The 27,997-nt window shown below is 41.9% G+C and overlaps 1 long non-coding RNA gene across 1 annotated transcript; it reads right to left on the bottom strand.

The window, feature by feature from the left end:
• Positions 1-326: 326 nt before the first annotated feature.
• Positions 327-27,997, bottom strand: LOC106005715. The gene is made up of 4 exons (XR_001179287.2): positions 27,863-27,997; positions 23,211-23,278; positions 931-1,075; positions 327-488 (listed from the first exon to the last, which is right to left on the bottom strand). It is a non-coding gene; the product is annotated as an uncharacterized LOC106005715 (long non-coding RNA).

Here is a 27,997-nt window from a genome sequence, read left to right as displayed (position 1 = left end):
AATCGGAGTCAGAGGACATGGGATGACAGATGCTGAGGTTGAAATGATGCACTTTGAGGTTGGAGGAAGGGGCTACTGACCAGAGAATGCCGGCGACTTCTAGAAGCTGGGAGGGGCAAGGAATGGATTCTCCTCTGGAGCCTCCAGAAAGAACGCAAGACTGCCCACGCCTTGATTTTAACCCAGCGAAACCGATTTAAAACTTCTGACCTCTGAAACTCTAAGAGAATACATTGGTGTTACTTTAAGCCATTAAGTGGGTGGTAATTGTTACCGCAGCTGTAGAAAACTAATACCGCATCTAAAGAAGTAATTCATACAAGGAGGCAAGTGCCAATTGTTTATTATAGCATTATCTTATTTTTTTGTATAAGTAGTAACAACTTGACATGCCTTCCGATAGGGAATGATTAGATTGCCCAGTACAGACACACCGTGAAGATTCTAGAGCTGTTTCTTATACTGACGCAGCAGGCTCTCCGGGATACCTTAAACAAAGAAAGGAAATTGTGTGTCAGTTCCCACAGAACGACCCACCTTTATGCATCTATGTGGGGGGGGGGGACATATGTATGCGTTCATACACACACACACACACACACACACACACACCCCAGGCTCATTCCCTTGAAGGGTTTACAGGCCTGAGGAGGGCCCTTCCTGGCTGTTTGGGCCAGCTGGTTCAATGGCAACATTGGTTGAACCCTCAGAACCAAAAACATCCTTTTTGGTTCTGAGGGTCCCAAAGACTGTCACTGCGTACAGAAGGATGAAATAAATGATCACCCCAGGACAGACTCAAGGCTCAAGGAGTATCTACGGCATTTTCCCATCCCCATTCTCTTCCTAATTTACAGCTTGAGGAAAGCCCCCAGGCCACACACTGGCCAGGTAAGGAAACAGAAACCCAGGACCCAGCCCCTCCAAGACCTGGTAGCTGAGCTGGGCGGCTGCACAGCCTGTGGCCCCCTGTGACGTCTTTGCAAACACGAGGGGTTTTGAGCCCCAGAACCATCCCATTTTCCCTGCTTCAGGCTCAAGTTCCCGCCCTGATTTTCTGGGCTTAATCTTCTTCCTGTGGAAATCAATAAGGACATTGTGATGGAATGATTCACGTTCAAGGTCAGGCCAGAGCAAATTGGAGGCGACATGCTGATTTTACCGCCCTCATGGAGTGGAGAGCCAATCCTGCTCACAGACCCTTTAACCCTTTCCTCGCCACTCCCAACACTGGGTCAGCACCTGCCCAGCCCAGCCTCTTCCCCCAGCGCCTTCGCCCTGCTATGGCCCTGCCTTTTATATCTCCCCAGGGCTCTAACCACATGGACTTGGAGCCTCACATGGCTCCTGGTGATTTGGGGAAGGCAGATGGCAATCACAACCCTGGACCAAACAGAAATGATTTCAAGCTAAAGGTCAGATGCTACTTGTATAAGAACATTGGTCACATCCTGTGCCAGGAAATTGCCCTCCCTGAAGCAAAGCCTTCCCCACTTCCAACCCTCTTTTCTGAGCTCCAGATCCCCTCTTCCCTGCTGTCCTGGACTGTCCCACCTGAGGAGGTGGAGGAGAAGGGGGGCAAAGTTCCTCATTTTTTTTTTAATGAACAGCAGCTCAGACCTTTTCTGTGGCTCAAACATGATAGAGGTTTATGTCTCCCTCTTATAAAGAAAACAAAAACAAAAACAAACACAGGTGTTTCTGAGTATCAGGAACCTTCCATCCAAAATGATTCAGAAACCCTGGCTCCTCTGTCTTGAGGGACCACCACCTTCAGCACAGGATCACCTGCATCAAGCCAGCTCGCACTGGAGGCTGGGGAAATAGGAAAGCAAGTGGCTTGCTCTCTTTCGCTCACATCTCAGCAGCCAGAACCTGTGCATGTGGCCACAATTAAATGCAGGGGAGGCTGCGAGTTGTAGTCCAGCTGTATGCCCAGGAAGAAAGGACCTGGGTCTAGAATACGTCTTCTCAGTGAGGAGGTGGAGATAGTGGGGACAAAGCTTAGGAGTTTGGCTGAGTAGGACCGAAGAGAGACAGGGCATGAGGTCAACGGAAGATTTATTTGTTTGAAGGTTTGAGGAAGGCAGTGACTTGGCCATATATGCTGGGAGGAGCCAGTGGAGAGAGAAGGGTTTCGCTGGGGGAAAGATCAGGGTCTCCGAGGGCCCTTGGCTACCATGAGGAAGAGCAGTGACAGGTAAGGACCCTCTGGTTGAGTGGACCCTGCTTTCCATCTTTATTCATCCTGGGTCCCCAGTGTCTAACACAGGCCACTGGAAACTGAGTATAAACATACCTTTAAACATACAAGTAAGGAGCCGGGCAGCAAGAAGTTAAAGTGGATAATGGTGGGCAGATCCAGGGAGCCAGGTGCACCCCAACATACTGCGGCAGTGCCAGTTAATCCCTTGCAGCAGACAGGAGGCCTGCACAGCTGTCTCTCCCAAGCTGGAACTGCATAACCAGCCGGCCCTTTGCCCAGAGGTCCTGGCAGCCCAGGGCGGAGGGAAGAGGAGGAGAAAGGTGGGCAAGATGGTGGGCGAAGCCCCTGCACGCTTGGAGAACTCATTCTTCAGAGTTGAGCCATTCTGGAGGTTTGCTACTCAGCCCCCACTTGCCATGAAGACTGACCTCCCTCTGGGACAGGGTCCTCTCCAGCTAGCGAAAGATAGTGTGTCCCTGCCCACCCACCCCCAACACACATGCCACGTCCATTCCTGCGTCTGCGTTTTTGCCTGGGGTTCTTGCCTCATCTGGGATGACCTTTTCCTTACTCTCTCTGGGCAGCTCCTGCCTAGTCTTCAGACCAACCTTGAGCTGCAAAACCCCCGCCCACAGCCTCCTTCTTTTTGGTCATGGCGCCCCCCCGGCTCTTGGTTCTGCTTGCCTGGGGTGTCACATGCCAGTGCGGCTCGATGCTCTGCTTAGGGAAGGGGGACACAGGCCTTGCTTTCACCTTCATTCATTCTTCACCCACGTTTTATTACAACAGAGAAGGATGCTAAGGCTCAGAGAGGTTAAGCAACTGCACAGCTGGAGAGTGGGGGAACTCAGGACATGAGCCCGTACTTGTCTCATTCCAGAGTCCACACCCAGACTTTCCTTCTCACTGGGAAAAGGAAGAAGCAGAATGCTGGGTGGCTAACAGCTACCATTCAGGCCCCTTCCTCCCAGAAGCCAGATAGGATAGTGGAAAGAATATTCTAGTCTCTCTTTGGCCAGTTCCCAATTATAGGATGTTGGCAAACGCCAAGCCTCAGTCCCCCTTTATGAGGAGGGGTGACAGGTTCTACATCCTAGGGCTGGCATGAGTGTCAAGTGAGATCATGGATGGGAATGGGCCGGACAACTGCAGAGTCTGCTGCCCTGTGGGAAGCTGCCTGGCTGAGCCAGGCAATCCCAGCCAGAGCGAGCCACAGAGTAGGAGAAAAGCTGGAGCACAGGGCCTGACGGACCCCCAGCCTACCATTCCTGCAGGAGCTCTTGGGCTCATGACCGAGCCTTTGAGTATGCTGGGCCCAGACAGCTGTGTTTCCTGCCCCAGCTCCCCCTGAGCTCAGGCACTGGTTATACATGGTTGGAGCTGAGCGAGCCGTGTGCTTGGGGGAAGAGCCTGGATGATGGGGTCTGGCTCTTTCTCTGAACAGCTATGTGATTTATCCTCTCCAAATCTCGGTTTCATCACTAAAATGGAAAAGAGAATCTGGCAAAGTCATGGTGAGAATGTTTACAGGTAAAGCCCGTGACTTATCATAGGAATTTAATGCACGGAGCTATTTTTGCTACTGTGGACAGAACATTTAAGGTCAACTCCTTCGAACTCCACATCTCCAGGAGCAGAAACTGACCCTAGAGAGAGACAGTGACTTACCCAAGGTCTCACTGCAAAGTGAGCAGAGCCAAACCAGACTCCAAACCCAGTGCTCCTTCCATTCCATCCTCCAGGGAGTTTCCTCCGACTTCCAACCCATGAGAGGTCTCCTTGCTCGAACCTCACAGCCTTCCCTGCCTGAGTCACCTGCTGGGCCTTCCAAGAGTTCTGTCTCCATCTAAGACAGGCGCCTCTTACTCCTGCCCTAGCCTCCCCAACAGTAGCTATTAGAAGGCTGGGTCCTCTGCAAGGTGTTTAGATCCAGCCAGGGATGTTCCTAGGGGTCTGGGAATGTTCCAGGGATGGAGTCCCAGGATGGAGAGGGGAGACAGAAGTAAGAGAGGGAAGGGTTAAAATGAGGCAGCTGGAGAGGGCAGCCTACAGACAGCCCAGCCCAGCACTGGGAGGCCTGCACCACTCCATTCCTTTGCAGATCAGTTACACCCAGCTGTCTCCCTCTCCACCGCCAGTGCCCCTTGGATTAGGCGGGAAAGGATCCCAGCCTGCAGCCTGCACACGGCCCATGGGGAACAGCGCCTGCAGCCCACGCCTCCACGACAGCTGCTGAGTGTCAGGCGAGAACATAGATCAGCAGGGTCCTGGCAGAGGTGCCCCCAGCACAGGCCCTGCCCCCAACATGCGCAGGAGGGGCTGCCCAATGAGAAAGGGGGTCTGTAAGGGATTTGGGAGGTATAGGCAAGGGTCTGTTCCCAAAAATACCTCCTCTGCACATATGTCACTGGGCCTCAAATTCTACCATTAGACATCTTAGAAACTTCAGGTCTCTCAAAGACACCAATTAAAAACTACACTTCTTGGAACAGCTGGCATTCTTATGTACCACTTGATGAGTCTTGGTAAAATTGACTAGAATTTTATTTTAGTTTTACAACGCATGTATGAAGTCCCTCAAAAATGTCTATTCCTTGGGGCTCCTGGGTGGCTAAGTTGGTAGAGGGTCGGTGTCTTGGTCTCATGTCTTGATCTCAGGGTTGTGAGTTCAAGGCCCATGTTAGGCACGAAGCCTACTTTAAAAAAATGTCTTCCTTTGTTTCAGTCATTCCACTGAGAACTTTAACTTAAGATGAATTTGATGTAAATAGTTGATAATATGGAAAACAATGTTGTGGGCTATAGGGCTTCTGGGTGGCTCAGTTGGTTAAGCATCTGCCTTCAACTCAGGTCATGATCCTAGGGTCCCTAGATTGAGCCCTGCATTGGGCCCCACATTGGACTCCCTGCTCAATGGTGAGTCTGCTTCTCCCTCTTCCCCTGATCCTCCTTCTGCTCTCTCTTTCCCAAATAAATAAATAAATAAATAAAATCTTTTTTTAAAAAATGTGGGCTATAGTTTCAAGATAAAAAGACTAATACCACAGATACTTTCAAAATACTCAAAAAAGCTATATGATATGACAAAGAAAATTTAAAACTAGAAAATATCTGTACCTATAATGAAAAACATGGAATAGTTCCATCAATAGGCCAAATACACAAAATTTCTGGAAGCTATCAAGCAAATGGGAGATAGCATAGTACATAGGTTGGACAGAACTTCTGGGTTCTAATCCTGATTACTTCTCTCAACAGTTCTGTGACCTCAGAAAGTTACTGAACATCTCTGAACTTCAATTTCCTCAACTGTGAAATTGGAATAATCATTATAATAGTGGTGAGAATCATGTAAAGATTAGAAGAGATCATGTGTGGGAATATCCTTGTGTTCCCTCCATCAGAGGAACCAGCATTAGCCAGTGAATGAATGGCTATGGTGTGTCTCTCCCCATCACCCACCTACAAAAATGTCGAGAAACCCCCACATAATATCAATTCAGATTAATGTAGACCTTTATTATAAATATTACTAGTCAATTAAAACTCACTAGCTATTTGAAAATGATGGACTGCCCTAAAATGAGAGGCAAGCTGAGATGGTGTGGGGAATTTCCATCAGTGAAATACCATCAATTCAAGAAACTTGAAAAACATGAAGAATATTCTTTTCTTTCTTTCTTTATTTCTTTTCAGCGTAACAGTATTCATTGTTTTTTGCACCACACCCAATATTCTAATAAACATCCCCAAGATGATTTGTGAGGATATTTAAGTATCTATAAAATAGGGAGCTAATATACAAAAACACAATTAGAAAACAAGAATTTTGTTTTGACCTTACAACATGACCTTACAACAGAGTATCCTGCAATTGCACACCTACCATGCAATTATAAACAATTAGAAAATTAGACAAAAATACATGAGATCTGTGTTTTCAGACATTGGACAATAGGCAATGCAGGGCTAGGATCCCTAAGAGGAAAGAAAATAAGTGCAATGAGTCTTACTAGAAAGCTCCAACCTTCTGCCTACAGGAATTTTCTGGAAAAAGACACACAGATGGGGAAGCCCCAGCAGAGGGTGGTGGTCTCAACGACTTGAAGAGACAGAGATCACAGCAGGAAATCTGAGGTAACTGGAAATTGTGTAGTAGAGTATCAAAGTAGAGGGAGTTATGTAGGAAAAGAGTTCCAGAAATATGCATAGATTGTCTGTTGATGAATACTAAAGTAAACATATACAAGGCAGAAAACTATAAGACTGAGCAAAGAACTATTGACCAGTTGTAAACTGAGCAATTCCTGGAGCTTATGCAAGAATAGGAGACATTCAGGTTTTTACCAGCCACAGTGGAGAGACCTCATTGAATGTCTGGGGCATTTAATTGAGCCTCCAGAAAGGGTCTTGCCATAGAAATAGAACTAAACTAGCCCAGAGTAAATCCTATGAAGGACCTGCTCTAATTAAGTTTTGAAACAAGTGTGAAATTGACCATGTTGATATGTAAATAACTTAACTGTAAGATATAACTCTAGATATTCTCTAGAAGAAACAAAATCCAGATGTTCAACAATGTGATAATAACATTCATTCAAACAATTTTAAAAAATTACTAGACATGCAAGGAACCTGGCAACTGTGACTTAAAACAAGGAGAAAAATCAGTCAATAGAAACAGACACAGAAATGACAAAGATGATACTAGCCAACAAGGACTTTAAAATAACTATTACAAATATGCTCAAGAATGTAGAGAAAAATATTAACAAAATAAGAAAAGAAATGGAGGATATTTTAAAGAAGAAAATGGAACTTCTGGAGATGAAAACACAAAATTTTCAATGAAAACAGGATTAAAAGATTAGAGACTTCAGAAGAAAACATCAACAAACTTGAAGACATAAGAAAAACTGTCCAAAAGGAATTACCCACAAACATGGGTGTAAAACTCTTTAAGGAAATGTTAGCAAACAAATCTAGCAATATCCAAAAAGAAGTACACATTCTGATCAAGTGGGCTTTATCCCAGGAATGCAAGGTTGGTTTAACACCCAAAAATCAAGTAAATCAAGTAATGTAATATACCATATTAATAAATATCCACATGACCATCTCAATAGGCACAGAAAAAGGATTTGATAAAATCCAACACCCAGTCATGATTTTTAACAACTCTTTAAAAAGTAGGAATATGAAAAAGCTTCCTCAACCAGATAATGGTATTTATTAAAAATTTACAACAAATGTCATACTTAATGCCCAAAGACTAAATGTTTTTCCACTAACATGATAAACTTAGTAGGATTTCTGGCCTCACCTCTTCTATGAAATCATGTTTTGGAGATTCTACCAGTGAAATAAAATAAATAAAAGAAATCAAAGTCATACAGAGTGGAAATACAAAAGTAAAACTGTCTTCATTCACATATTCATGATCATCTATGTATAAAATCTTAAGGAAATTAACAAGAAAGCTACTATAACTACTAACCAAGGCAATGCAACACAGATTCAATATACAAAAATCAACTGTATTACAAAAATCAATTGTTTTACAAAAATAAATTGTATTTCTGTATAATAGTAACAATATAAAAACAAAATTATGAAAAGAATGCTCATAATAATAGTATTAAAAAGAATAAAATGGAATACATTTGGAATATACTTAGCAAACATGCAAAACCTATATACTGAAAACTACAAAATATAGCAGCAAGAATTTTAAGAATATGTGAATTAATAAAGGGATATGCCTTCTTCATGGATTGGAAGACTCAAAATCATTAAGATGGCAATTTCCCCTATTAATCCACATATTCATTGAAATCCTCATCAGAATCTCAGCAAGCTCATTTTGTAGAAAGTAACAAACTGGTCCTAAAATGCATATGGAAATGGAAAGGGCCTAGAATAGCCAAAATAATTTGGAAAAACACAAAACTGGAGGAATTACACTGCCTTTATTCATAACTTATTGTAAAGCTACAGTAATCATGACAATGTGATATGGGTTTTTGGATATACATAAAGATTACAATAGGGAGTCCAGAAATATATCCACACAATAGAAAGAAGTAAAAAAAAAAACCAATAAGAACAATAAGAACTTGAGCAAAATTTGAGCTGACACTTCACCAAATAAGATACATGATGGCAAATAAGTATATAAAGAGATACCCAGTATCATTAGTCATTAGGGAAATCTAAATTAAAACCATAATAAGATAACACTATTATACTCTCTAGAGTATCTACATACTAAAAGACTGATGCATCAAGTTTTGAGAATGTAGATAAAGGGGATGCTCATACATTACTGGTAAGAATGTAAAACAGTACATTCAGTTTAGAAATCAGTGTGAGTTACTTAAATAGTTGTGTATAAACTTCCAGGGCCCAGAAAGTCAACCCTTACATAGATACACAAGGGAAATGAAAATTTGTGTACCCTAAGACTGTATGCAAAAGTTCATAACAGCATCATGCATAATGACTCCAAACTTGAAATAACACAAATGTTCAAGGGATGAATTAATAAACAAATATGGCATCCACATATAATGGACTGCCCAAGAATAAAAAAAGGAAAGGAACTATTGATACATACAAAAATATGGATGAACCTCAAAAAAATGTGCAGAGTATGAAATGTCAAATCCATAAAACTATATATTGTACAATTCCATTTATATGAACTTTCTAGAAAAGCCAAAAATGTAGAGACAGAAATCAGATCAGTGGTTAGCCATACTTGGAATGGGAGTGGGGTTGACTGTAAATACACAGGGGGACTTTCAAGGTAGTGAAATTATTTTAAAACTGATTACATAACTATGTAAACTTACTAAAATTCATGGAAAATTATAATGGGTAAGTTTTATATTATATAAATTACACTTCAGTAAAAATTTTCTTTTTAAACTCACTGTCTAAAACAAAAAATAACTATGTTTTTAATGGTAAATTACATAAATAAAAGTATAATGTATGATAAATAACACAATAGAATGGAAGTTAATTTGTAAGACTGCATAATATACAGTTGTCCATTATACACAAAATGGTATAACATTATATGAAGGCAGAATGTCATGTGATAAAGATAAATTAAGTATGCTCATTCTAAATCATTTTAAAATAACTAAAACAAAAGCTATAGCTAATATAACAATGGTGGGGATATGCTGAAATTAAAAATAAAATTAATCAAAAAAAAGACAGGAAACAAGAAAAGTAAGAAAAAAGAGATAGGGTAATAGCATAAATACAAAACAAATAAGTAGATAATAGATTAAAACTCTGTTATTATATTATTATATCCAATCATTGCATAATATTAAAAATGATCTCAATAATCTAGTAACAGATTGAGACTTTTTTTAATGAGCCAATTATAATGCCTACAGAAACAGGTATTTTTTTTTAAGATTTTTTTCTATTTATTTGAGAGAGAGAGCTTGAGAGAGCATGATGAGTGGGGAGCGGGCAGAGGGAGAGGGAGAAGACGACTCCCTGCTAAGCAGGGAGCCCAACATGGGGCTAGATACCAGGACCCTGAGATCATGACCTGAGCTGAAGACAGATGCTTAATCAGCTGAGCCACCCAGGCACCCAAGAAACACTTAAAATATAAAGTAAGTTAAAAAGGAAAGAATAGAAAAAGAAACTTTACACAAGATTAGTTATAAGAGAGCTATAATGAATATATTAATTTCAGACAGAGTGGACTTTGGAGCAAGGAATGTCACTAGAAGGTTTTTTTTAATTTCAAGATTTTATTTATTTGAGACAGAGAGAGAGAAACAGAGAGAGAGAGAGAAAACATGAGTGGGGAGGAGAGGGAGAGGGAAAAGCAAACTCCCCACTGAGCAGGGAACCTGGTGAGGGGCTCCATCCCAGGACCCTGAGATCATGACCTGAGCCAAAGGCAGACACTTAACTAACTGAGCCACCCAGGGATCCCTCATTAAATGTTCTTTTAAAAAACTTCTCTTTTTAAAAAAAATATTTTATTTATTTATTTGACAGACAGAGATCACAAGTAGGCAGAGAGTCAGGCAGAGGGAGAGGGAGAAGCAGGCTCCTCATTGAGCAGAGAGCCCGATGTGGGGCTCGATCCCAGGACCCTGGGATCATGACCGGAGCCGAAGGCAGAGGCTTTAACCTACTGAGCCACCCAGGAGCCCCCTTTTAAAAAACTTCTAATGATATTCCTGGGGTGCCTGGGTGGCTCAGTCAGTTAAGTATCTGCCTTCAGCTCAGGTCATGATCCTAGGGTTCTAGTATCAAGCTCCATGTTGGGCTCCCTGCTCAGCAGGGAGTCTGTTTCTACCTCTGCCTCTCCTCTGCTCCAACCCCTTGCTCATGCTCATTCTCTCTCTCCCAAATAAATAAAAAAACTCTTTTAAAAAAAGAACATTTAATGATGAAAGAGTCAGTGCATCAAGAAAACATAACAATCAATAGTTTGCATGCACCTAATAATAGAACTCCAAAATATATAAAGCAAAGAAATTATAATTATAGTTGAAGATTTCAACACCTTTTACTAATGATTCAAAGAACAAGTAGGGGCGCCTGGGTGGCTCAGTGGGTTAAGCCTCTGCCTTTAGCTCAGGTCATGATCCCAAGCTCCTGGGATTGAGCCCTACATCAGGCTCTCTGCTCAGCAGGGAGCTTGCTTCCCCCTCTTTCTCTGCCTGCCTCTCTGCCTACTTGTGATTTCTGTCTGTCAAATAAACAAATAAAATCTTTTAAAAACTAACAGTAGACAAAATCAGTAATGCTTTATATAGATTTGAACAGTACTATCAATAACTGGACCTAACTTTCTTTTTTTTTTTTTTTATTTTATTGATTTGACAGAGATCACAAGTAGGCAGAGAAGCAGGCAGAGAGAGAGAGGGGAAGCAGGCTCCACGCTGAGCAGAGAGCCCCACTGGGGCTTGATCCCAAGACCCTGAGATCATGACCTGAGCCGAAGGCAGAGAGTTTAACCCACTGAGCCACTCAGGTGTCCCTGGACCTAACTTTCATTCATAGAGCACTCCACCCAACAAGAGCGGAATACTCATTCTTTTCAAGGGGACATGGAATATTTCAAAGATAGACCATATACTGAGCCATAAACTGAGACTAAATAAATTTAAAAGAATACTGTCATAAAAAGCATTTTCTCTTACCACAATGGAATTGTTAGAAATCATCAACAGAAATATTAAAAAAAAATCTCCAAATATCCAGAAATAAAACACTTCTAAATTATTCATAGGTTGGGGCGCGTGGGTGGCTCAATGGGTTAAGCCTCTGCCTTCTGCTCAGGTCATGGTCTCAGGGTCCTGGGATCGAGCCTCGCATTGAGCTCTCTGCTCGGCAAGGAGCCTGCTTCCCCCCAACTCTGCCTGCCTCTCTGCCTACTTGTGATCTCTCTCTGTGTGTCAAATAAATAAATAAAATCTTAAAAAAATAAATTATCCACAGGTTGAAGAAAATATTTTTTAAATTAGTGATTAGAAATTAAAACATAGTACATCAAAATTTATGGGACGTTTCTATTTTTGCCTATATTTAAAAATTGCCTATATTAAAAAAGAATGGATGTCTCAAATCAATTATCTTAATTCTCACTCTAAGAAACTAGAAAGAGAAAAGAAAAATTAAATTCAAAGTAAATGTAAGAAAAAAAAAGAAGTTTGTACCATCTTTATTAGGAGACTTGGGGGTGAAAAAGACAAAGTAAATATAAGAATGAAAAAATAATAAATTAAAGTTGGAATGGATAAAATAGAAAGCAATAGAGAATAAATAACAGAGGGAAGTCATTAAAATCAAAGTCTTGTTTTTTAGAGAAGCTTGATAAAATTGATATACCTCTATCCTAATTAATCCAGAAAGGCAGAGGAAAAAACTACCAATATCAGTATTTAATAAAGCAGCATCAGTGCAGGTCCTATGGACACTAAAGGAAAATGAAATATCATTATAAACAACTTAATTCCCATAAATTTAACAATGTATATGAAATATAAAAATGAAACTAAAAAGAAAACTAGACAAACTCACAATTATAGTTGGAGACATCAGAACTCTTTCAGTAATAGTAACAATAAGTACACAGCAAATGGTAAAAAGATACAGAATCTGAATAACACTACTAATCGAATTGACCAATTGACATTTAAGGAAAACTTCACCCACCAACAGCAAAATACTCATTCTTCTCAAGTGTACATGAAGCATTCACCAAGAGAGGATACATTCTGGGTCATTAAACAAACCTCAAGAAATTGTTCAAAAAACTGAAATTATATGAAGTATGTTCCCTTGCCAAGCAGAATTAAATTAGAAATTAGTAACAAAGATGTCTGGGAAATCCACAAATATTTGTAATTTAAACAATGTATTTATTAATAACTCATGGGTCAAAGAGGGAGTTGCAAGAGAAATCAGAAAATATTTTGAATTGAATGAAAATAAAAATATAACATATTACAATTCGTGGGGTGCAGCTAAAGGACAAATATGGCATTAAATCCATATGTTTGAATAGAAGAAATCAATTATCTAAGTTTTCATCTCAAAAAAACAGAAAAAAAAAGTAAATTAAATCCAAACCAAGTAGAAGGAGGAAAAATAATGAGCAAAAATCAATAGAATTTAAAAGAAAAACATTACTGAGAAAAATCAATAAATCCAAAGTGGTTCTTTGGCAAGATCAATAAAATTGATAACCTCTAGCCAGTCAGATTAAGAAAAAGAAAAAGGAGAGATGATACATATAATCAATATCAGGAATGAATGAAGGGAGATTACTACAGACCTTACAGACACTAAAGCAGAATAAGACATTACTGTGCAAACAATTCCAATAAACTTTAATAACTTAAAAAATAGAAAAATTTTTGAACACATAAACTACCAAATACTTTTTTAAAAGATTTTATTTATTTATTTGACAGAGAGAGAGAGGGAACACAAGCAGGGAGAGTGGGAGAGGGAGAAGCAGGCTCCTGCGGATCCTGGGATCATGACCTGAGCCGAAGGCAGACACTTAACTGACTGAGCCACCAGACACCCCTAAACTACCAAATATTAAGAAGAATTAGACAATCTGAATAATACTATAGTATTAAAATTTAATTAGTAATTAAAAACTTTCCAACAAAGAAAACTCCAGGATCAGATGTCTTCACTGGAAAATTCCAATATTCCAAATATTAAGGAAGAAATAATACCCAGTTATATGCAAAAACATTCAGGTAATTAAAGAGGAAGGAATACTTCCTAATTCATTTTATATGGCTAGAATTACCCTGATACCAAAACCAGAAGAAAGATATTGCGAAAAAAGCAAACTATAGACCAATATGCTCATGGACATAGATGCAAAATCCTTAAGAAAATATTAGAAAATCAAAATCCAGCAATATAGAAAAAATATATATATCATGACCAGGTGGGGCTTATACCAGGTGTGCAAGGTTAGTTCAACATCTGAAAATCAATGTAACAGAGAAAAATCACTGTCAACAAAGTAATAGGAACAGACATAATAACATCTTAATAAATGCAGAAAAAGCATTAGAGAAAATTCAACATTTATTCATGAGAAAAGCTTCCAGAAAACTAAGATTAGAAGAAACTTTCTCAATCCAATAAAAGCCATCTAAGAAAAATTCTCTAAGTGGTATCCTACTTAATGATGAAAGGCTGGGGTGCTTGGGTGGCTCAGATGGTTAAGTATCTGCCTTTGGTCTTGAGGTCCTGGGATTGATCCCTGTAATGGGCTCCCAGCTCAGCCCCAGGTCAACTCCCAGCTTAGCCCCCAACTCAGCAGAGCAGAGCTTCTTCCTCTCCCTCTGCCTCTCCCCATGCTTATGCTCTCTCTGTCTCTGTCTCTCTCTCTCTCTCTCAAATGAATAAATAAAAAATTTTTAAGAAATGATGAAAGACAGGAAACAACATGTGTTGGAGGGGATGTGGAGAAAGGGGAACTCTCTTACACTGTTGGTGGGAATGCAAGTTGGTGCAGCCTCTTTGGAGAACAGTGTGAAGATTCCTTAAGAAATTAAAAATAGAGCTTCCCTATGACCCTGCAATTGCACTACTGGGTATTTACCCCAAAGATACAGATGTAGTGAAAAGAAGGGCCATCTGTACCCCAATGTTTATAGCAGCAATGGCCACGGTGGCCAAACTGTGGAAAGAACCAAGATGCCCTTCAATGGACAAATGGATAAGGAAGATGTGGTCCATATACACTAGGAAGTATTATGCCTCCATCAGAAAGGATGAATACCCAACTTTTGCAGCAACATGGACGGGACTGGAAGAGATTATGCTGAGTGAAATAAGTCAAGCAGAGAGAGTCAATTATCATATGGTTTCACTTATTTGTGGAGCATAACAAATAGCATGGAGGACAAGGGGAGATGGAGAGGAGAAGGCAGTTGAGGGAAATTGGAAGGGGAGGTGAACCATAAGAGACTATGGACTCTGAAAAACAATCTGAGGGGTTTGAAGTGGCGGGGGGTGGGAGGTTGGGGGAACCAGGTGGTGGGTATTAGAGAGGGCATGGATTGCATGGAGCACTGGGTGTGGTGCAAAAATAATGAATACTGTTATGCTGAAAATAAATAAAATTTAAAAAAAAGAAATGATGAAAGACTAAATACTGTCCCCCTAAATTTGAGAACAAAGATAGGATACCTTCTCTCACCACTTCTATTCAACATTGTTCTGCAAGTTCTATCCAATGAAGGAAATCAAGAAAAAGAATCCAAAGGTATACAGATTGGAAAGGAAAAATAAAACTATCTCTATTCCCAGATGACAATTGTCTAAGTAGAAAATCCCAAAGAATCAATGAAGAATCAAGAAACTAATAAGTGAATTCACCAAGTTTGTTGGATACAGGATCAATACAATAGAGAACTTGAAATTACAATTTAAAATAAATAATGTTTCAGATGATCTGCTATAATGAAAAAACAATACAGTGGGTGGCTTAAATAACAGAAATTCATTTTCTCATAGTTCTGGGTGTTGGGAAATCCAAGATTAATGTGCAGGCTGACATGGTTCTCCATCTTCCTGCACTGTCACTGATCTTTGTCAAGAGCAGGGAAAGGCTGATGGAGAGGAGCCCGCAAGGATGAACTACCCTCTTGTTCACAGGTCCCAGCATTTCTATACTTTCATATAAGCTCACATTTGGCCTTTAGCAGTTTGTTTTTAAAATTTGTCTTGTGAAATAAGTCAGACAGAGAAGGATAAATACCATAATGATCTCACTTATACGTGGAATGTAAAACAAAAGCAAAAACAAAAACCAAGCTCATAGATACAGAAAACAGATTGGTAGTTTCCAGGCATAGGGGGTAGAGTGTGAGGGAAATGGGTGAAATTTCCAGTTATAAGATAGTCATGGGAATGTCATGTACAACATGAGGACCCTAGTTAATAGTGCTATATTGCAAATCTGAAAGAGGCTAAGAGAGTAGATTTTAAAAGTTCTCATCACAAGAAAAGAAAATTCTGTAACAATGTCAACTAGACTTATTGTAGTGATCATTTCACAAAACACACAAATATCAAACATTACATTGTATACCTGAAAGCTAATATAATGTTACATGTCAACTGTACCTCAATAGAAAACATTAAAAAAAATCATTCGATGCAACAAAGATAAATAAGTATTTGTCTCTATTCTTTTTGCCTCTTTCTATGGCACCCAGATCTCTTCTCATACTCTGCTGTAGGTAAGCAAATGCTCATATCCTGTCTCTGCTTGGAGGGCCCTGCATTTCCTTAGATTTCAGATGCCAGTTATCCTGGACCCTCCACTCTCTGATGGGCTATTAGCTATCTACTGCTTCCTTACAAATTATCTCTCAAACAGAGCAGCTTAAAGCAATACACAATTATATCTCACAGCTGCCATGTCTCATGAATATGGGAGTGGCTTAATGGGGTGGTTGTGGTTCAGGGTCTCCTGTGAGGTTGCAGTCACACTGCCATCCAGGGCTATAGACACCTCAAGACATGAATAGGGCTGAAGAAGCTTCCCAAGCTCATGCATGTGGTTTTCAGCAGTCCTTGGTTCATTGCTGGTTGTTGGTTGGAGACTTCATTTCCTTGGGCCTTTCCATTGGAACACTCTCAACCTGGCAGCATACTGCCCCCGGAGCAAGTGATGAGAGAGAGAAAGCCCAAAACAGAAAACCATATTCTTTTATGTGGTATATCATCACTTCTATTGTATTCTATGACTGGTACCATATAGCAGGAAATTACACACAGGTGTAATTTCCAGGAAGTAGGGATCATGGGGAGCCATCTTGGAAGCTGGCTACTACAGAGAGGTTCAAGAAATATTATGCCTTTTCTAATTGATCCAGCTTTCTCTTTTTGTTACTATAAGAACAATGAGCAAAGCTCTTTCCAGCTTTCTGTATCACAGACATGTTAGAAGTCTCCCTCTACTCACACTTCTGTCTACACTTTTCACCTCTTTGCCTTATTGAATTGTATTTTGAGAGAATGTCTTGGCACTACTTTTTAGTTCATTGATTCTGTCTTGAGGATGTCCATCAAACCTTCCATTATTTTCCCCCCAACAATATAGTTTTTATTTCTGAGAAAAATTGAAAGGTTTTTTTAAAAATCTATTTTTTAAAAGATTTATTTATTTATTTGACAGAGATAACAAGCAGGCAGAGAGGCAGGCAGAGAGAGAGGGAAGCAGGCTCCCCACTGAGCAGAGAGCCTGACACAGGGCTTGATCCCAAAACCCTGAGATCATGACCCGAGCTGAAGGCAGAGGTTTAACCCACTGAGCCACCCAGGCGCCCCTAAAATATCTATTTTAATACAAGACTAGAATGCATGCTCTTGGTAACTGCTATTGGCCCAGGGTTGGGCATATGACACAAAGTTGCCCGATCAGACTCAAGAAAAAGACTTATATTCCATGGCTACGGAGAGAATATTTTCCTTTTTCCCATTAAACTGAGTAAAGGGGGGGGGGAGGATCTCCCTTTTCTACTTGCAGTTATCTTGTGACACAAAGTGACACAAAGTAAGGAAGGCAAAGCTAAGAGACAGAAAGAACCTGAATGCTTGATGACATGCTAAATAGACCAACCCTAAGACCCACTTTATCTCTGAACTTCTTGCTCTGTGAATTAATGACTGCTCTTATTGTCAGATCCAGTTTGAGCTGGGTTTTCTGTGACATGTCACCCAGTCCTTCCTGTGCCCATATAATGTCTTCCTTAGTAAACGAATCCTTCCTTCATGCAAACAGAAAGAGATGGACCCCGGCCAGAATCTAATAAGAACGGGCTCTCGTTAACCTTATTTTTTACCCTTAGCCACTGATCCTCCCCTCTCACCCCTCCTACAAAGTGGTCCTTGACTTTGTGGCCTAGCCACTCTTCACCACCAATCCAGAGAGCCCCGATCTGTCACAAAACACTTTCAGGATAACCCTGGCCCCCAGTGACTATGAATCCAAGTTAGCCCTTGACATATGATCAGTAATGCATCTCTGAAGCCTGTTGCAGGATCCCATAGTAGGCAGACCCATAAGTGAGAGCCCCACTGCCAGGTTCCCATCCTGGCCCTGTGTGATCTCTCTTCCCTCTCTGGGCCCTAGGCAGCCATCCACTTACAACAACTGAGCTGGACTCTAGGTCTCAAAGTCTCTTCTGCCTCTGACATTCCAGGATTTCTGGACTGTGAGATACATGAAACTCTACCTATCCTGGTTAGCCCAATGTCCCATTTTGCATTTGGCACACGTCCATTCTGCACTGGTCTCCAGCATTATATGGCAAACATGAAGGAAAGAAGTTAGAAAACTGAGCTCCCCAATGTCCAGGCTCACGGCCCTGGAAGTCCATTTTCAGGCAGCTGATAACAGGCCAGCTTTTGTTGGGACTCATTTCCTGACACGTTAAGAGAGTTGTGCCTCATCTATAGAGACACCCAGGGGAGGACTGGAAGTGCCAGGAGATGATCTCTGTCCCAGGGATGCAGGACAAGAAGAGGAAAGACTGGGGTAAAGGACAGACATTTGGCGGGGAAATGGGAGGGAAAGGAGTGGAGACCCCAAGGAGCCAGACAGAGCTGGCCATCCAAGAGATCTCTGTTCTCTCCCCCTTGCTTGGGAACTCAGTTGGCCATTTCCTCCTCCAGCCCCTTCCCACCAGCTACACCCGTATCCCCTCCCTCCCCATCCCAAGCCTTGCTCCAATTTCAAAGCTTTCTCTGGCCCCAGCTGGGTTGGGAAACCAAGGAAGGAAGAAGGCATGATTTTTAGTCCCGTTTTGGGGAGGGGGTGTAAAGAAGGGGTTGGTGGAAGACAGAAAAGAAGTAGAGCCTTTTGAAATGAAAGCCGGGCCAAGCTCATCAGAGATTAATGTAGGAAAAGCCCCACTTGTGTGATGGGACCCAGATGGTGGGCAGACTTGCAGAGGCTGCTGACAGATCCTGATGGTCCACAGCCTGCCTCTCACTTCTCAGCCTCATCTTGGAGAAAAAGATGCAGGCCCAGCCCCTCAGGAAACTTGGGGCTGCCCCAGGGCTCCTCCAGACCAGGTGGAAGGGCAGAGATCTAACCCCGTGGCTTCTCACTCCAGCTTCCTGAACAAGGCGTGCACATGCCTGCGGACACATGCACTGAAAGGGAGAGAGAACAGACAGTTGATCCTGCCCCCTTCTCCCATGAGAAGCCTGGCCAGGAGAAGAAAGGTCCCAAAGCAGACTGGGACCTCGTTTAATAGCTGGAAGTTGGTGGAAAGAGTGCTGTGACCACCACCCCAACTTCATGCCCAGTCACTGCCCTAAGTTCTTTCCTACTTTTTCCTCAACTCCTCAAAAGAGTTGACTCCCTTCACTGTCCTCTGCTTTCCCACTTATTGAGAACTCCTTGTAGCATGGAGCCCGGTCTCCCCACGCAGAGAAACGATCCTGTTCCCATCCCTTCCATACTAAATTTAACAGATACGTCCTCAACTGTCCAGACCTCCCAGCGTTGTAAGACAGATGGGCAGCTGCCTCCTTCTGAAGCCTCTTGCTGCTGGTCTCATCTGACTGCTCGTTGTCTCCCTCATTCACTGGCTTTTCTTCTTTTGCTTTCCCATGCCTTTCTGTCCCTTCCCTAAAGGTAGGCTTCTCAGTCTCCTCTCTCACAGTCGCTCCTGCATATGTCTTCTCCTCCCGAGTCTTCAAACAGCAACTCCAGGCTGATGAGACCCAAAGCAAGGTCACTCACCTCACCTCATTCTCTTCCTGAGCCCCAGTTTATCCCCCATCTGTCTCCTGACAACCCATCCTAGGCAGCTTAAAACCCAACACAGCCCTTAACTTCCCACCAACTTCTTCCCGTCCTGGGATTCCCATCTCGGGAGAAATACCACCACCTACACGGTTAGTCGGGATCCTGGGACTCATCACCGCCCCCCCACCCACTCAGACCACAGGACATTGATTCTACCTCTTGAGTAACACCTGGATTCCGCTTCTCTCCAATCTCAGTAACCTCAGGCTTCCATGCCTCTTCCTTTCTCTCTCAGAAGGATGCAAACAGCTCCTATCAGATCATCAAAAAGACTCTCTCTTCACTGGGCTCTCCTGGCACCCTTCTCGTGCCTCCAATCCAGCATATTGACATCTACCACACTCCTTAGGGTTCTTCCTCCTTGCTTAAACTGTGACCTCCTTGGGGGCGGAGAGAGTGTCTAAGTCACCTTCATAAAGCCATTCCTTAGTCCAGGACATAATGTGTGATCAAAATATTTAATGTTTGGGGCGCCTGGGTGGCTCAGTGGGTTAAAGCCTCTGCCTTCGGCTCAGGTCATGATCCCAGCATCCTGGGATGGAGCCCTACATCAGGCTCTCCCCTCTGCAGGGAGCCTGCTTCCTCCCCTCTCTCTCTTTCTGCCTGCCTCTCTGCCTACCTGTGATCTCTGTCTGATAGATAAATAAATAAATACAATCTTTTAAAAAAATATTTAATGTTTGGCTAAATGACTCTATTTCAAGTATTGTGCCTACTTCCCGAAACCAAGCCGACACTAGAATTTTCTGTGCTGAATCCAGGGTGCGGAATACCAGTGCAGTTGCCCCCGAATGGGACATAAAGCTGAGCAATTATTTCCAAACTGGGTGTTTTCACCAGCACAGGCAATACTGTGGTAAGCATCTTTGGGCATGAAGCTATTTTTGTATTTTAGAGTCTGTCCTTGGGACAAGTAAGAAAGAACAGCGGCCACACTATCCAGCTCTCCCCTGGGAACAGATTCACCCTGAGAGTGTGGTGAGAGCCTTTTCTGCAGCATCTCTGGGAACCTACTGTGGAACTTAACCACAGACTGCGGTAAGAAGTTAAGAAGCTACAGAATATGAGTGCCGAGGAGACTTGGGGACACTGTCAGTAAGACTCTCAGGCTCAGAGAAGGGGAGCAGCTCATCTGAGATCGTTCACGTTGATGAGCTACTGAGTCAAGCCCAGGAATGAGGGCTGCCTGACGCCTCTCTCTGCCCGCATCCCATACCTGCTTTGGAACTGCATGCACTTACTAAGTTCCCCACGGGGAGGCTTTCCCTAGAGAGCAGAGGGTCTGATGAAAGTAGAAACCTTGAGGATGAGAAGCAACTGGTTCCCCCTAGGAGGCAGGCCTTCTAAACCTTCTGCATTCCCCTGTCCTCGCAAGGAAGGACATTCCCTTAGGAGCTTCAGGACGGAGATGGGAAATGCAGAAAGAGGCACTCAAAGTACACTAAGGCACTCAAAGGAAGCCTTCCTCTTCATCATTCTTAAGAGAACAGAGAGAAACAACAACAACAACACTACACACTTAATTATCTAAGTCTCTCAAGTTCTGTGTTGCCATGCTATTATTATCTGCATCCTACATATTTGGAAACAGGCTCAGAGAAGTCAATAACTCATTCAGAGCCATGCAATAAAGACTCAAGTGCAAATGTGCCAGACTACAAAGCCCACAGGATTCGCTCCAATGACAAAAGTTTCCCACCTTCGAGCCAGTTTTGGGCCAGGTCTCTGTCAAGCAGCTCTGGTCTAGAGTTGAGTAAGTTCTGAACTCAGAGCTCCCACCTCTTCCAAAGAGTTGTTGTGAAGAATAAAATAGATCTATGTGAACAGACACACATATCTATGGACAACTGGTTTGGGACAAAGATGCCACTGCAGTGCAACCGGGAAATCATGATCCTTCCAATAAATGGTGCTGGGACAACTGCATATCTACAGAGAAAAAATAACTATGTTGATCCCCATCTCACTCTATACGTAAAAATCAATTCCCTTTGGATGACAAATCTAAATGTGAAAGTTAAGACACCAAAGCTTTTAGAGCAAGATCTAGAATAGTTTTGTGACTTTGAAATAGATGAAAGTTTTTGGAATAGAATATTAAAAGCACTAATCAAAAAGGGAATTTTTAAAATAAATTAGACCATATTAGGATTAAGAATGTCTGATCATCAGAAGTGCAATTAAGAAACTAGAAAAGAAGGGGGGCGCCTGGGTGGCTCAGTCGCTTAAGAAACTAGAAAAGCAACACATCAAAACAATGAGAAGGCATGTCACACACTGGGAGGAAATATTTGCAAAAAGACATATCTGATAAAAGACTGTTGCCAAAATATACGAACTCTTAAAACTCAACAATGTGAAAATGAACAATTCAAATGTTAAAAACAGGCAAAAGATCTGAACAGACACCTCACGCGAGAAGATATACCAAAAGCAAGTAAGCATATTAAAAGATGCTCAGTATTCACTAGGCGCTTACAAATTAAAACAATAATAAGATACTACTACATACCATTAGAACACTCAAAACTCAAAACATTGACAACACCAAATGCTGGCAAGGATGTGGCACAAGAGGAACTCTCAGTCATTGCTAATAGCAATGCAAGATGGTACAGCCACTTTGGAAGACAGTTTAGCAGTTTCTTATAGAACTAAACATATTCTTGGGGCACCTAGGTGGCTCAGGTCATGATCCCAGGATCCTTGGATAGCACCCTGCATCAGACTCAGCAGGCTCAGCGGGGAGCCTGCTTCTCTCTCTCCCTCTGCCCTTCCCCCAGCTTGTGTTCTCTTTCCTTCTCTCTCTCTCTCTCAAATAAATAAATAAAAATCCTTAAAAAAATTTTAAAAAACCCAAAACGATAACTAAACATATTTTTTAAGGTTTTATGTGTTTATTTATCTAGAGAGAGAGAAAAGTACATGAGCATGTGAGTGGAGGGAGGGGCACAGGGAGAGGGAAAGAGAGAATCTCCAGCAGACTCCCCACTGAGCTCAGAGCCTGACTCCCGCTCACGAGCTGAGCTGAAATCAAGCTGGACGCTTAATCAACTGAGCCACCCAAGTGCCCCAAAACTAAACATATTCTTACCCTACAATCCAGCAATCACCCTTCTTGGTATTTACTCAAATGAATTGAAAAACATATGTCCACACCAAAAAATACTATACTGGTAGACATGCCATCATACGTTTTTCCAAATCCACAGAAAGTAAGTCAAGACTGAACCCTAATGTAAACTATGGGCTTTGGACAATAATGATGTATCCATGTAAGTTCATTGAATAAACAAATTGTAACAAATGTAGCACTCTTCTGCCAGATGTTCATAGTGCAGAGAATGGGTGGGAGTGGGGGCAAGAGGTATATAGCAACTCTCTGTACCTTCCACTCAAGTTGCTGAGAACCTAAAGCTGCTCTTCAAAAATAAAGTTTTCGTTTAAAAAAAAAAAAGAAAGAAAAAGGCAACAGACTGACTGAAGAGAATGTAATGCATATATCCAACAAAGCATGTTATCCAAACTCCTACAAATCAAGAGGAGAAAAAAAGACGGTGTAACTTTTACAAAGGGCAAAAGACTTGAATAGGCACTTCTCAAAAAAGAATGTCCAAGTGGCAAATAAATGTATAAAAGGGTGCTTACCTTCACTAGTCATCAGGGAAATGCAAAGTAAACTCACCACACAGTACCACACACATACCACTGCATGTCTAAAAGGAAGAAGACAGAAAATACTGAGATTTGGTAAGGATGTGGAAATGAGGACTCTGAACTGCTTATGGGAAAGTAAATTGGTAGAACAACTCTAGAAAATTGATTCGCTGTACATATCAGAGATAAGCATACACATGATGTAAGACCCAGCAATCCTGTTCCTGGTATAGATCCTGCAGAAATGCTTACATTTAGTCACCAGAATGTTCGTTAGCAGCCCCACTCATAACAATAGGATACACACACAATGGAATACAAGGAGAATAAACAAATTACAATGACACACAGCAACAATAATAAATCTTGCAAACATAATGCTCAATGAAAGAAACCAGGAATGAAAGTATATTGTATGGCACCCTTCAGATAAAGTTCAAAACCAGGGAACACTGCAGTGATAGAACGTTTCTATATCCTGACTGCGGTGGTGATTAAATGAATCTATGTAATATGATAAATTTCATATGAGTACATATAAAAACTGACAAGAACTGAATAACACCTGTAGCTAAGTTACTATTATTGTACCTATGTCAATTTTCTAGTTTTGATACTGTTCTATGGTTCAATACTACATCACTGGGGGAAGTTGTGTAAAAGGTATGCAGGAACTCTCTGTGCCACTGTTCCAACTTGTTGACAATCTAAGATTATCCCCCCCGCCAAAAAAAACTTTTTAAAAGCAGACTGAATTTATGTTGCTAGAAGTCAGGATAGTAGTCATCCTGCGGAGGGTCAGAAGGAATTAGGAAAGGACATTGGGAGGCTTCTGGGGTGCTGTCATGGTCTGTTTCTCAATTTGGGGGCTAAACACACAGGTGTGCACATCTTATACAATTTTATGAGAATCAAGTTGTGCACTTATATGCATTTGTTTCTATGTACATAATACTTCAACAAAAAAAATTTTTTTTAAGGCAAGGATTTGCTCATAAGAGCTTGACCCAGTGCCCAGCATATCCTAAGGGCTCAGGAAAAGCATTTCTTTACCTGTGGCTCTCTCCTACCTTACCCTCACAGGTTCCCTCTCATGTTGTCTTCACTGCCCAGGTGAGCACATTTCCTAAAGGAGATGACTTGGCCCACAGACTACAAGGGTACGTGTTCCAGGCAGGTCTTTTGGGAATAAGAAGACCTTCTGGCAGGAAATATAGGCCCTAGTGTGAAATATAATACGCCTCCTCCCAGCATGGAATATAATTTAAAAAGGCTTCATGTAATTTCTAGGCATATAAATTTACTAACAATCAATAATTTCATTGGTTTATTGGTTAAAACAAAAGTACACCCCATTGGGAAAAAAAACTGAATATGTTAAACAATTTTTGACAGTATAACAATCAAAAATACTCTTTTCTTACGGAGAACTTTATGCAAATTACAAAAGGTATGCTGAGGTTGCTATGCCTGCGCAGAGTTCCAGCCATTTGAGTCTTATTGATAAGCCATGGGGTCTTGAATTAGTTTTAATTTGGAGAAAGAACATTTTGCCAAAGTCAAAGTGATAGAAATCACTCAAAGGTACACACACTATAGAAAAGCAGGCACCAAAGTTGTACTATTTCAAAGTAACCATCCCAGCAAATTCAATCTTAATTTTTCTCTAGGTTGGCATTTAATGATTTTACAGAAAGCAACTTAATAGTGCTTCTGAAGGGTCACTTGAGAATTGCTTTTACACCTTTCATGTGTCTGCCACACTGGATTTTTCACCCATTTTTTTTTTCAGAGTAAGATATGCAGACAAAGCCAATAGCTGTACTTTGCCTCTGAAATCTGGGTTTCAATAGGCAGTTAGTGTATCAATTACAGGATGAAAAATGATGAACTCTAATCCTTTCCCGTAAAGAATCTGCAGATCAGAGAACCATCGTACGCTCTGGAACAGATGACACAAAAATGTTTAAACTATTATCCTTTCAACCGAGAGAGTTTTACAACGCAGGAAATGTGATTTAAGGCAGTTGGTTTCGCATTGCCTTTTAGGACAATGCCACTGGCCACTGTATACTTTTGTAAGTGGATTACAATGTATGCATTACAATTCATACAATTCATACAATCCATACAATTCCTTGCAAGGAAATATGCGTTTCTTTATTGTTCCCTAAATATTTTTGTTATCTTGCTTCAAAGTCTCCAAATGAAAGGTGGGGGGAAATTATACTGCAGCTCCTCTGGTTAAAATCCCCTCTTACTCTCGAGGTGAACTCACTCTGCAGTGGGTTCTCAGCCCTTCCAGGGGCTCTCTGCCCACTCCTCCCTCTCTACTCCTGATTACTGCAGGGGCACCAAGAGGGAGAGGGATCTTGGGTCTGAGCCATATGGCTTCTGCTGCTCTGGGGGAATGGGGAGCTCAAACCCTTTGGACAGGACCCCCTGTCCTCCCTCATCCTGTTGAGGTATCTGTGGCTGGATATCTTGCAGTGTCCTCAGAACAGGCAAACCATGTGGCAATTGCTTTCTGGGAGACGGCCCTCTCATTGCCCCTGGGCTCTTGCTCCAGCTGCTACTGCTAGAGATACAACTTCCACCTGCATCCTCAGCTTTGAGCTGCCTACCTGCACCCCCTTGTCACGAGAATCCTCCTACTTCTGTACAGTGGGATGGGGTCCCTGTACCTCCACTGCAGGGAAACCTTTGGGCAAGCCTGCCAATTCTCAATTCTCAGCCACCATCTCTGTTTACCCCAGTGGAGCAGAAGCTTCTGGATCTCTTCCATGGCACCCAGAGACTGCTTCAGGCTACTGGTCTAGATACATCTTGCAGCATGAAGGTGGGGCTGGGAGAAAATGCAACAATAGCTTGCCCACTTGCAAAATTTTCCTAAACCTGTTGGGGGTGAGTGTATCTGTTGGGATGCCTTTCATTTTACCTGGTCCCCTGTATCCCTGACCTAAGGCAACACCCTGATCCTGTCTCATCCTTTCCTAGCAATTGAAGAGTTCTTTCTCTCCGCTTCCTGTCTGATGGGGCTTCTCCTACACACCCTCCTCCCCCTTTTCCACTCCAGCCCAAAGGTTGATGGCAAAAATGTCATAGGGGGGACGCCTGGGTGGCTCAGTTGGTTGGACGACTGCCTTCGGTTCAGGTCATGATCCTGGAGTCCCGGGATCGAGTCCCGCATTGGGCCCCCAGCTCCACGGGGAGTCTGCTCTCTCTGACCTTCTCCTCGCTCATGCTCTCTCTCACTGTCTCTCTCTCAAATAAATAAATAAAATCTTTGAAAAAAAATGCCATAGGGCACAAGCCCAAACCGCTTGGAACAGGAAAATACATCAGCAAGTATAAAAAAAAATTATTTTTGATCCCTGACACCTGATTCTGACAAAGATTTCTATACACATTCTGCTAACAAGAAGCCAGGTCTCAAATGCAGCAAGCGCTGGCCCAGCTGTTTACCCTGGCCAGTGTTGACACAAACTTCCAGGTTCCTCTAGCAAAGGGCAGGCAATGACCAATTTTCAAAGGGCTTTCCAACATACTGACCAGATATATGTATATTATTTTTGCATATGAAAATAATTCAGGCATAGTAGGGCTTAACCCTAAAATTTTAGAGGAATAAATGCAGGTGAAACATTCTTTGACAAAATAGTCTGAATTCCAAAAGCTGCATTTGACCAACCAATACAGCAATTTCTTGTGCCCTTTGTTTAACCCAGTGATCTTTTCATTTTTATCAGTACAATGTATCTTGTTCTTGCAACTGTTTAACCAAGTAAAGACTGGGAGAATGGCTACTGAGGGTTACTGGGCAACCACAGGGAATGGAGTAGCACAAGGATGCCCAGGAACACACCTGAGATCTTCCTTCTTCTGTCATAAACTTTGCACTTCCTGATCCTGTAGTAATGTGTTTGGATCCAGATCCTTTATCCTATATTGGAACCTTGTAAGTATGCATTTCTTTCTTTGCTAATGTTTTTAATGCTCATTTTAATTGCATTAGCATTTTTAAAAGCCACAATTAATATTCTTGCCACCGTCCTACTCCCTAGGTCTCTCAGAGCCACTGGTTTCAATGCAACATTCTTCATCCTTCTCCTGCTCCTCCTGGGTCTCTAACTCACACCAGAGACTTCTGAGGGACATCTCTCGAGGGACAGGCCCAGGTAGGACCAGACCCTGGGGTTGCCCTCACTCAGGAAAATAACAACTGCGTCCATAATATCACTCACCATTACTTGGGTCTGCACACTAGCTGATCTTTGGACTGAATCCTTATTCACGGGAGGACAAGGCTGGGTCTTTATTGTTCTGCAAATTCCCTTCCCTCTAAACACACAACGGATAACATTTATTGAGAACTTACGCGCCACATACCTTACATGCATAACCTCATTTAATCCTTTCCAGGAGTCTTTGAGGTATTACTCTCTCTGTTTTATCGCTGAAGAAAAGGAGGCTCAGAGAAGTTAAGTAATCCATTCGGAATCACACAGCTATCAAACAATAAGCCACCTAACTCTAGTGCTCGTGGTTATTAAAATTGGGGGCATACAGAAGTTAAACAGCTGGGCTACAGTTACAAAGGTAAGGAGTGTCTGGGCTGGGATTCAAAGTTCGATCTCACCTACCAGCAAAATTTTGTTCTTCACCCTGCAGGACAAGGAAGAGGCAGGAAGCACGTGTATTTAAGGGAGGCCTGTGAGAATAGCATACATTCAGACGATCAGAGCCCGAACTAGCCTTGAAATAGATATTGGAGGTAA

This window comes from Mustela putorius, unplaced genomic scaffold (assembly GCF_011764305.1).
Source record: "Mustela putorius furo isolate JIRA1106 unplaced genomic scaffold, ASM1176430v1.1 tig00003859_pilon_pilon_pilon, whole genome shotgun sequence".
In the NCBI taxonomy this organism is placed as follows: Eukaryota; Metazoa; Chordata; class Mammalia; order Carnivora; family Mustelidae; genus Mustela; species Mustela putorius.
This window is presented reverse-complemented; position numbering and strand designations above follow the sequence as displayed.